The 12,594-nt window shown below is 34.5% G+C and overlaps 1 long non-coding RNA gene across 1 annotated transcript; it reads right to left on the reverse strand.

Annotated features, from left to right (window-relative positions):
* Positions 1-7,323: 7,323 nt before the first annotated feature.
* LOC110922202 lies at positions 7,324-8,839 on the reverse strand. The gene is made up of 3 exons (XR_002582966.2): positions 8,702-8,839; positions 8,079-8,135; positions 7,324-7,578 (listed from the first exon to the last, which is right to left on the reverse strand). It is a non-coding gene; the product is annotated as an uncharacterized LOC110922202 (long non-coding RNA).
* Between the last annotated feature and the right edge of the window lie 3,755 nt (positions 8,840-12,594).

The following is a 12,594-nucleotide window of genomic DNA, read 5'->3' on the forward strand; positions in this document are numbered from 1 at the left end:
TTTTCTAGGTTGCATACTGAGGCTGAGACTATCATGGAAAATATGATCGGTCGAATGAAGATCCGGTGTGATAAAAAGCCAAGCTTCTTCCATGACCTTGCTACATCATCACAACGGTGTTCTTGACAAATTGTAAGTTCTTTGTATTCCATATACTCCCATCTAGTTCTAGTGTTTGTTAATTGTTTTGTTTATCAGTTTGCAAACCTTTTAATTATTTGATGAATAGTTAGAGAAGTATAAATGTAACAGAAAGGCTTGCTTGATCGGATATTAAGTTAAAATTTGTCCAAATGTAACTACGTACTTGTGTCTTTATAACAAGAGTAAATTACAAAAATTATGTATGTCACTTTTTGCAAACTGTGTCATTTTTCTTCAATAATTACAGAAAACGTACTCGATGTTTGCAAATCTTTGCAAATTATGTCATTTAGCCCTAACTCAGTTAATTTTTTGTGGTTAAATCTGACGAAATGGACCCCACATGAGGATATTTTGGTCATTTTACCCTCATGTGGGGTCCATTTGGTCAGATTTATCCACAAACATGACCGGACTAGTAAAAGATCTCATTTACTTGTTCATTTGTTACTTTAGCGTTCGTATTTTATTAAAATTTGCAAATCAACACAAACATAAAGTAAAACTGCAAATCTACACTAAAACTGAAAATATTGATCAAATTATTTATGGTGTTGTTAAATGTGGTCTCACAACTTATGTTTATCGGTATCAAGGAGAAAAGATAAACATAAGTTTTTGAATATAAATTTATTAATTGTAGAATATTTTGGTCAAAGTGTTGTAAGTTGTAAAATTTAGATTTCATGTATCACCTCCGTCATTCTATATGGCAGCCCTTTTAATCGTAGAATCAAGTTCAATATTGTTCGATATCTCTCTGTTCGATGTCATGTCTGATTGTTTTTTAGGATAGAAACATATTAAAAAGTAAAACTGATGTAAAGTAGAAATTCATATAAATTAAGGGCATGTTTGGGTAAGCTTATTGAAACAACTTATTGACTTATTGGCTTCTTGGAAAAGTCAGGATTTTGTGACTTATTGACTTATTGGCTTTTTCCTCTCACATACACCCTCTTTGCCAAACATCATTTTAGAGCTTATGACTTTTCAAAAAGCCAATAAGTCAATAAGTTGTTTTAAAAAGCTTACCCAAACATGCCCTAATAGAGCCTTGTTATAATTGTGTTTTGTTTCTAGGTTCTTAATGGTGTATTTTCATTCCAATCATCAGGGCAAATTACATAAGGATAGCGGGTAGACGAGCAACGAACTGCGCCGCCATCCCTTTCTTAATTGGCCTAGAGCTTTTGCAGCAACTTTAGTTGGATGGTGAATTCTTGTATATCTTGTAGGCCTGGCAAAAGTAACCCATTAAGTAGATTTTGGGTCCTTTTGGGTCAGAATATTAAGTTCCTGGGTTGTTTTGGGTTTAATAATATTTTTGATGGGTCAAAATGGGTGAAATTAAAAAGATGCGAAGGCTGAAACGGGTTAGAACGGGTCAAGAGAAAAATCAGAACGGGTGAAACAGGGTTGAATAAGAAATCAAGCGGGTCTTTGAAATCACATTTGAACGAATGAAGGGTAATGACTGAAATCGTTTCTGCTCAATATAGCATCTGAAATCGTTCAATTCATCTCTGAAATCAATGGGTCTCTTGTTCGATTCATATCTAAAATCTTAGTTACTTACACAGTATCCTTTCATCAGTAAAATCCGAACCATATTTCGTATCATATTTTCAATGATTAGATTCAGATGAACAATTGTTCATTTGTAGATTTGTGTTGAAACAATCCATTAGTCCCTGTGATCTATAATCAATTAATCATCTTCTACATCCATCTCAAACCCTAGAGGTAAACTTTTCAATCAGTTAATCATCTTCTTCAATAATATTTGTAGCAGTTTATTTCACTGTTTATGCCCCACCATCCTTGCTCACCAAGTGTTTGTTGAATTGCTTAAATGAATTTGAAAGTGTTTTTTTAATTAGTTTACGAGTTATAATTTGAGTTTGAACCTATTGATTGTTGCAGTTATTTGATTTTACATTGTGAGATGAAATGTGAGTTTTGGTTATTTGATTTTGCATCTTCGAAGCTCAATTAACCGTTTTGACGCGTACTGTTTCGACGCGAACTGTTTCGACCCGTACCGTTTCGACCAGTACCGTTTCAAATCGAACCGTTTCGATGCGAACCGTTCGACCCGTACCGTTTCGACCTGATTAAGTGTGGTACAAATGCGTGGGCTATCATTGTTCATCTATTTGATGTTCCTCTGTTTTGCATTAGGTTCATCGCTATCTTAACCATGACAAAAAGTTCAATTCTTTTTTGTTTTCTATTTGAGGTTCAGTGGCTCAGGTGATGAACAGCAGCATGACTAGCTCTGTTGATTGGCACTTGGAAATATTGAATGATTTTAATTTGCATGTGTTGCCTAATCTGTAGGTTAGATGTTGCAAGTTTATATCAACTTTGAAAGATGTATGTTTAGTAATAGATTTAGAGGATTTCAGCTTGTATACCATTTTAACAAATTTTCAAACAATATTTTATGTTGTTGAGTGATAGGAATTTAAAGATGGCCAGTATATGAATAATCAATGCATATTAGGCCATCCGTAGTCATAAAGCCCCTTGTGGGGCGTTATGCGACACGTGTCGTGCCACGTCACACAGGGGCTTTATGGGGCGTTATATCACTTGAGCCCGTAGTCATAACGCCCCTATCCATCATTACCTAATTATTAATTTTCAATTTTATTAATTAATTATAAAAAACCTTGCTTAAATTTGATTGGTCCAAATTTTGAAAGATTCCCCCAAAACGCCGTGATATATATAGCGCCTACCCCCATTTTTCCCCCCATAACGCCGCCCGTCGCGGTGTGCGGGGCGCTATGGGGGCGCCATCTCTGTTTTGGGCGGTATATCAAGCCCCAGTACGTATGCTCTTAGTAATCATTATAAAAAAAGACCTGGCTCGAAGCCCGTTCTGACCCGGACCCGTTTCAACTCGACAAAATTGCCCCTTGATGTATAATCTCTCTGTTTTTTTTTTAAGAAAGCAATTTTTAACCAACCCGACCCGACCCGAAACCCGTTCTGACCCGGACCCGTTTCAACCCGAACCCGTTTCAACCCGAACCCGTTCCGACCCGAACCCGTTTTGACCCGAACCAAAACAACCCTTTTTTGTAATTGACCCGTTTTGACCCGAACCCGTTTTGACCCGAACCCGTTTTGACCCATGACCCGACCCAACCCGAACCGACCCGTTTGCCAGGTCTAGTTTCTAGCCGCCTAGTTTATTAACTACCTTGCTGCATAAATGACTTGGATGATTACTTAATAGTTCTTATTTCACCTTACTTTGATTCTTAATTTGGACGGCTACCTGGGACTTGGGTGATATAAAGCAGTATAATAAAAACATTTTTACTGGCCGGAAAATTAGTATTTAATAAACCAACATTTGCCCAGTTGGTAAATAATAATCAAACCTACAAAATTGGTATATAATAATCCTACCTATCAATATGTTGGTACTCAATGAACCTCCGTTAGTTTTTTTAACTAAAGTTAGTTTTTAAGTTTTATTTATTACACAAACAGTCCCTGTAGTTGTAATTTACTAGTTTTAACTATGAGTTAATAGCCAAAATGGTCCCTGAGGTTAATAGCCACAGCACCGCCACCACCACCGCCACCGCCACCACCGCCGCCACAGCACCGCCACTACCACCATCACCACCACCACCGCCACCACCACCACCACCGCACCACCACCACCACCACCATCGCCACAGCACCACCACCACCACCGCACCGCCACCACCATCGCCACAACACCGCCACCACCACCACCGCACCGCCACCACCACCACCACCACCACCACCGCACCGCCACCACCACCATCTCTTTCTTTGATCATCGACGCCTAAGGGGTTTGAATTCAGATGCAGCAACAGACGATGACTGACCAAAAACAGTTGGTATTTAATAAACCAATCTTTAACCAGTTGGTAAATAATAATCCAACCTACAGAATTGGTATATAATAATCCTACCTATCAACATGTTGGTACTCAATGAACTTCCGTTAATTTTTTTTAACTGAAGTTAGTTTTTAAGTTTTATTTATTACACAAACAGTCCCTGTAGTTGTAATTTACTAGTTTTAACTATTTTATAAACCTCAAATCGAGGAAAAGGAGAATTTTCGAGTGGTTTTTTTGTTTCATAAAATAGTTAAAACTAGTAAATTACAACTACAGGGACTGTTTGTGTGATAAATAAAACATAAAAACTAACTTCAGTTAAAAAAAATTAACGGAAGTTCATTGAGTACCAACATGTTGATAGGTGGGATTATTATTTACCAATTTTGAAGGTTGGATTATTATTTACCAACTGGTTAAAGGTCGGTTTATTAAATACCAATTTCCCTATTTTAAAACAGGTGTCGTGGCGGACCCATAAAATTATTTTTTGAGGTAGAAAGACATGAATATTTATTGATAATTTTTGAGGTAGAAAGACATGAATGAACTTATCACAAACACTCTTCACATATAGTGGCGGACTCATAAAATTACTTTTTTAGGAATCGGTTTTCTGTCGTTAAATGTTTTTTTTTCGGTTCATGTTGTGTCACACAATAAAATGATAAAGTCAAATTAGTATGTCAATCATTATTAGAAATGCATAATGGAAATATCTCCATGGTTGCTTTCAATATTTTCAGAACCGGCCCGAATATTAAACCGGCAGCTTTACCACTGATTCGGCCAGATTTAAGAAACACAATGACATAATAAATAAAAACAAATTTAACAATCAACAAACTATGTACAAGGATATTGAATAGAAAAACATGAAACGTGAAAGAAAGTTAAAAGTCAAAAGTGTTGATACATTTTGTGTCTGTAGCTTGTATTTATTGTTTTGTATTTTGTACGGTCTTAATTTTGTATGTTTATGATAGTATGGTTTGTTATAAGTTAAAGAAGTTAAGCATCCTCCTGTCTTTGACTTGGTCAACAGCTGAAATACAAAATTGATGTTTTTTAAACGAAAGTCAGACAACGAAAGTGGACGTGATCTTCGTTCAAACGAAGGTTAAGTTTCGTTATATTATCAAATGCGAAGGTGGACCTTCGCTTAGAACAAGCCACCTTCGCTCAGAATAGGCCACCTTCGCTTGGATCGTGTCACCTTCGCATGAGAATGTCATGCGAAGGGGGACCTTTGTGTGATTTTGTTTGACCTTCGTTTGAACCTGTTGCATGCATGTATAAATACAACAATGGTCATTTTGAACAGTTAGAGAGCACATTTTAGAGAGTTGAGAGCATTTCATATTTATCATTGAACCGAAACTCTGCTGAAATCAATACTAGTGAACTTTAAAGTGATATCTCATGTTATTGATTGTGTTCGTACTTCGGCCTTGTGTATAAATTTGGATGCCACACTTGTTTATGCATTAACAACAAGAAATATTGTGTACAAGAAATAACGGCGAGTAAGGTCTTTTATGACAATTCATATGTAAAAAAGCTAGTAAACTATTGAGTTCTCCATAGATTTCATTTCTTTTCGAGTAAACCCCAATTTTACCCCCTGTGCTTAGGGGCGAATGACACCCATACCTCATATTTCTAATAAATTGTTGTCTTACCCCTGACATTTTATGATTACATCAATGTACCCCCCTCAACATGAAAAGTCGTGTTTTCCCTTGATAATAAAAAAGAATTAGAAGTAAATGACACATTTACACCCTGTGCTTTACCTCCGCAGACACATTTACACCATGTTTTATTATAGTGTGTTCTCCGGCGATGTTCCGACAACTCCAGCGATTTCCATTATACACATTATTTATGTATAATTTTTTACATATTATTGTAATTTCAATTTTCTATTATACAACATGTCTATTATACAACCTCGTGTAATACACTGGTATATAATCTAGTAAACCAATACCTTATTATAAAAGTATAAATTTATATTTATCAAACATTAGATAAAAGTTTCATTCGAAAACCAAACAAGTAAAATACAATCGATTTGGAACCCCTAATTCATAACCCTCCAAAAGACTTCTATAAAATCGACGACAATTTGTTTGTGTTATGATTTGTTTGTGTTAACCTATTTTGATCTTGTATTTATATAGAAAATATTTTTAATGTCCATAAAGTGATACATTGAACACAAGAAGCATAATAAGGTGGGAGATTGAAGGTTTCTTTCAAATAGGGCCGTTCATTTATATACATGCATTGTATGCAATAATTAAGTGGAAGCTTGAAAGGTGTTTGTAAACTAAGTATTCTACTATAAATTAATAAAATATTAATTAATATATAAATTAATAATTATTAATTTATCGATTAATTAATAACTCTTTTAATTTATAAATTTTTGTGATCCAAATGTATTATTTTATAGAGTTTCTATTGTACTTTATAAGGGGAGTGAGGTGTTCCGTGATGGTCACTCACCACGCGTTGAACTTCAACGGAACACCGCCGCCACCACCCCATATCACGCGTTATGTTTTTACGAGTTGATAATATCACGCGTTGAAATCTTTTGGAAATCGTACGTTGCATTGCTTTTTGACCGTTATTCAACGATTATATATTAAAAAAAAAACTTTAAACCTTTTATCAATATATATCTCCATTTTTAACCATTTCACCCACACCAAAACATAAACACATTTCACACAATCTACATATTTCTCACATGGAGTTCCCTACGGATTCGACGTTTCTGATGTCTAGCGATAGCGATACCGAGTCGTCTTCCGACAATGAGACGCTAAAATATTTTGTGTCGGTGTATAACGAACTTGATACTAGTTCGTCCCACCCAAAGAAGAAGATGGTAGACCGTAATCGTATACGTGCCAACGAAGTGTTAATAACGATTATTTTGTGGAAAATCCGCTCTACAATGCCGAAACGTTTAGAGATCGGTTTCGTTTACCCAGAGAATTATTTTTAAAGATTGTTGGAGACATCGAAGCAAGCGAGGAATGGTTTCAAGAACGTTACGATGCGATGGGCAAACCAAGTTTCATGTCGATAAAAAAATGCAAGTCCGCCATTCGCCAACTAGCGACAGGTAACCCTCCCGATCAATATGATGAATACCTAGTTGTGGCGTCTAGAACTTCCCGTGAATGTGTAACGCCCACTTTTCACATTTGACAAATAACATAGACTTCATACAATTTTTTGGAAAATTTTGACATGACCCATTCGTAAAGTAAACGTTTTCCTGCTTTATAATGAAATCATTCCAAAATACATTCTACGACATGTTTCAAAAGATATAAAAGTAATAACCATACAAGATTTAAAATCCCAACTTACTTAGGAAACATCCTAGACATAAATTTAACATTTACATTATGAAAACGTTTTGACCCATTTACAAAAGACGACTTTAACCGGAAGCGCATAAAGGGCTATGTAGTGTGTTCGGTCCGAGCTCGCATCGCCAAGAGCGGGATTTACCTAACATACATAACGCAAACATTCCTTAGTTCAAATCTCAAGACAAATTTAACGCCTATCCTTTACTTATTCTAATTCGACCCATTAGCGAAATAAAACATTTTATCAACATCCTTATTAAATCATTCTTTTCATTCTAGCATGAAATTTCTTCATGCTCATTTATTCTTGCCTTTCGAATACATTCAACATGTAAGACTTTCGACCCATTCATAACGGATCAATTCATACCATACACTTTCAACGCTTTTTCCTCATTCCGACTCGTTATCTACAAGTCTTTACTTAAACCATTACATTATCCTTCCTTTTTAATATTTCGACCCACTTGAAGCGGGTTAAAATGCATCCATTGCTAATACACTTCCTATCCATTACCAATACTCAACATAACACAATTTTACCATGAACAAGCGTAAAAATTCCACACTAGGATTTAATTACCCAAACTAACATTCGCAAGTCTACAAGTAGAGAAAATGAAGTTCATATGAACTTACCGTGGTCTTGTGTCCCTTACGACTTGGAGTAACTTGCTCATTCCTCTTTCTTTGTTCCTATACATCACAACTTCATATGCTTAGCTTTCGGAAATTTTCAGTATTCTCATATTCTTTGTCATACAATATGATGTTTATGAACCATATGCATTCCCACCATAATCACATTTCATAAATTTAGCAAATTTTCATATGAAATCACAATTACATTAATTTAGACATTTCATCAAACACATGGCGTGCGTACATTCTAATAAGCATAATGTACAAGTAATTATAACACATTCATCCTAAATTCATCAAATAAATCAACCAATTCTTTCAAAATCAACAATCATAACCATACTACATATGATTCATATCAAGTTACTAATCTAAACACTTCTATAACATGAGTTTAACATCAACATTATATAATTCATCCATGAATTTTACTAATTCTTTACTACCTTACATAATCTCAAGTGGGTTTTACCCCAACAACTAGAACAATCGAAATAGCACATAATATAATTCCTATTTGTTCATATCATCCAACATCTAGGTTTGATTTCATACAAACATCATAAATTATACATAACCCACTTCATGAATTTCATAAAAACATCAAATTTTAGACTTACTTGAGATCAAATATAGTTAGGAGATCCTAATTCCTAACTCCTGAATCAAGAATTCAGCTTTTAATCCCTTCAATTTGTAAGATTTGTGAGATTCTTTAGACTTAGGGTTTCCCCTTGGCTTCCCCCTTGTACGATCGCACCCAGGAACCAAATACTGGTTTCCTTTTCTTTTTTTTTTTATTTATCAAGTCTTCATTAGATATTTACACCTTTGGTCCCTTATCTTTTTAAAGTGTGTCAAAATGGTTAATTCTCATACTAACTTAATCACTTTCATTAGCATAAGGGGTTTTAGACTTATTATTAAAAACTTTCGAAACGGTAAAAAAATATATATTTACCATTCCTTATTATTATATTATTCTAAGTCATACGAAATTTTGGGGTGTTACAAGTCTACCCCCCTTAAAGAAGGTTTCGTCCACGAAACCTGAATACGTACATTCTGATGAGTTAATATGTATCCCTTCGTTATTACGTACCTCGAACTTTGATAACATGCTTTCATTCGATCATCCCTCGTGATGAATCAGTCTTTACTACTCGAAACTTGTCTAATACATTTGGTAATTCAATCTTGTATGAATCAAAGCGATCCTATTACATTATTCATGATTATCATTCAATTGTTCAAGCTGATTTCTTAAAACTTATCTGTCAGATCATTCATTATCGTATACCTCTAACATATACTTAGGGGAAATAATTATCATAATATTCATACTCTTTCATTCCTATTCATTCGTAATAAATCACAAACCAAATATCATTCAATAGTTTCTAACTATTTAGTTTCTATATACTCCCCATCCTTCCAAGGCCAATATAAGTCTTTAATCACGCTATCAATATGATCGTGTAATCAATACTTACATTTGAGCAACTCATATTACACGCGAGGTGTCATACTCAGCTATACTTGTTATCACATTCCATGGCCGCTATACATACTTCATTCCTTCTAGCAATTGTAATACTAAGGCAATTACCCAACATTGTACCTCAAAGGGTTAATTCTTATCAACCTAGGTTCCGCTACATACGAGATTATAAACTTAGTACATATGCCACTCCATTTCACGTATGAGTTACATAAAACTCGGCACAACCATTCATTCGATAATTGAGATTACACTCTACCACGTAGGGTTGTTTTATAACACGAACCAAGAATCATGTGTATAAAAACTTTAACTCTTGAACTTTTCTTTAGAGGCTTATCTTCTAATAATTCCTCACATACAATAGGGAACTCGACAGAAGGTAAGATTTATTCAAATATCCATTCAAATATTCATCATATTTTACATTCCACTCGATCCCTATTTATGTAACATTCCCCCTCTAACAGTTACCCATTCTTATATTTTCATTCTAGCTTCCATCTACGTTAACCTTTTACAATTTCCATATAGTTCTTTCTAATTACTCTAAATTTGGCATCCAAAGTGTGTACCCCGCTATCTTAACAATTCCTCGCTTTTCATTCTTTTCTATTACCCATTTTCCGATATACGGATAGACTCTTACTATCTTTCCATCATGACATTTCAAGACATTTATTAATCTTACTCTATAATAAACAAAAATTTAGAGCCGTCATCATTTCCTATATTGATATGAAGATTATAATTTACTTACTAGCATTATAAGTCATTTACTTCTGCCTTCCAAGTCACTAACCATACATTGTTCCTTCACTATGTTGTTTGAATCAATAATGCCCACCATGAGCTTGCTACTTGATTCCTCTATTATTAGCATCATCATTCTTCCTAGTCACCCCCAAATGTAACGTAAAAACTTTGACTACTAATGTATTTGTGTGTGTATATATACATATACTGGCCTCAAACATTTAGTAACTCTATTACCATTAGTTGCTTATTAATCCATTCGTATAGTATGAACTAATTCGCACAATTGTACTTCCTTATTGATTTTAGACCTACTTGTTATCACTTTACCATTTCTTGCAAAATTTCTATCCTCGCCGGTACTTAAATCATCCATCTAGGTCTTAGCCCGTTATTCATTTTAATCCTCATAAGTCGATCATCACATGCCTAATACGCAACGTGTTCGGAGCATATTTCTTTCATCATAATCTTATTACCTCAACATCTTTCTATCTATATATATATAATTATTTACACCATCATATGTTACCACATTTGTCATATGTTTTACTCTTACTCGTATATCCCCTTTAGGTCTACGACGATTAACTATCAACATATCCCTACTCATATTCCCACAACCAGCGGCAACATATCTCACATACGTTCACATACACATTACTTATATATATATATATACACATGTGTGTGTGTGTTCTTTTAGTCCTACATTATGCTTGACCAACCAGGCTATCTGTGCCATTACTTGTTATGTTTATACTTATCTTTAGTTAGGTGGAGAAAAAGCATCTCCTCATTTGCTTTCATACTTTCATTCCTACCTAATGACTCTAACTTTCATCTGTCTACGACCCTTTCTTAAGTCTCTATCTATGCTTACCACGTAAATATCTTCCCTTAAAATTTTAGTTCTACTAACATTTACTTTTTGTTGACAAAAATTTTAATCCTTAGGACCATACTATTCTCGAAATTCTATCATCCTTTCATGTTCAATATTTACTAAGCTTAATCGTAATTATCATTCTTGCCTTTCATTACATTCTAGGACCATACCATCCTCTTTTGTAATCATCGTTTTTATTCCTTCCCACCATGTCATTTGTTATCATTTGTGTCTCCTTCGCCCGTTATCTACAATTAAGCATTTTCTACATTCATTACTTCATTTACTTTCCATGTCATCTCAAGTAACATTGACGCATTCATAATCACATTTCAATAACATTCATTCCACTTGTACATTATCATCAATGTCGGTCACGATAAGCCACATTACACATGCCTTTCGTTCATAGGGGAATAGAATCCCTCGTCCTTCTTACTTACTTTATCTCACCACCCGTTACTCGGAACATATTTTATTGACAATTTCTTCGTTTTCATCAACCATCTACTATATCATTCGAGATCATTATTAAAATTTATTCTTTGGTCATGTTCATTCCATTCTATCATTAAATTTTTTTTTATACTTTCCTTTCTTTCAAGCGAGGTGTTAACGGTCCTTTATGACTACACCACCTATCTCTTATTATAGGGTTGATAAACCCAACTAGAACTTCATTCACAACCTTCCAATCATATACGTTCTTACTTCTAAACATTTCAACATGACCCGGTTGTCATTTAGAGGATCCTAATATCATAGGTTGCATTTTCGGAAACTTAACGAAACTTTTGGATTTGTCTTAAGAAATATTGTACCACATAGTTTAGGAAACATGTTAATATGCCTAACATATTTCAATGACTTTCATTCTCTTACTTATTAGACATTCGTTAATTTTATATATAACTTTTCACTTCGTTATATGTTACTTCATGCCATCATGCTTACGTCTTATTGACCTTTATCCTTTTTTTTTAATTATAGTTATCATGCTTTTATTTCATAATTCCGGGTGTTAATAGCCACTTAGTGACCATACCGCATTCCTTTCATCATCCTCGGTGTTAACGGCTACTTCGCCCCACACCGCATACTATTCATCATCCTTGGTGTTAACGGTCACTTCGTGACCTCACCGCATATCATTCATCATTCTTGGTGTTAACGGTCACTTCGTGACCTCGCCACATACCATTCATCATTCATTTCTTTATCATTCATGCATTATTTTGCTTTCAATCATTCATTTTCGCAGGTCATAAAACCATACTATCCTTTATTACGAACATTCTAGACATGTTAATCAAAACATACATTCATTCTTATACTTACTTCTTATTCCTTCGTTCTTTAACTAATTG

Source organism: Helianthus annuus, chromosome 17, assembly GCF_002127325.2.
Source record: "Helianthus annuus cultivar XRQ/B chromosome 17, HanXRQr2.0-SUNRISE, whole genome shotgun sequence".
NCBI lineage: Eukaryota > Viridiplantae > Streptophyta > Magnoliopsida > Asterales > Asteraceae > Helianthus > Helianthus annuus.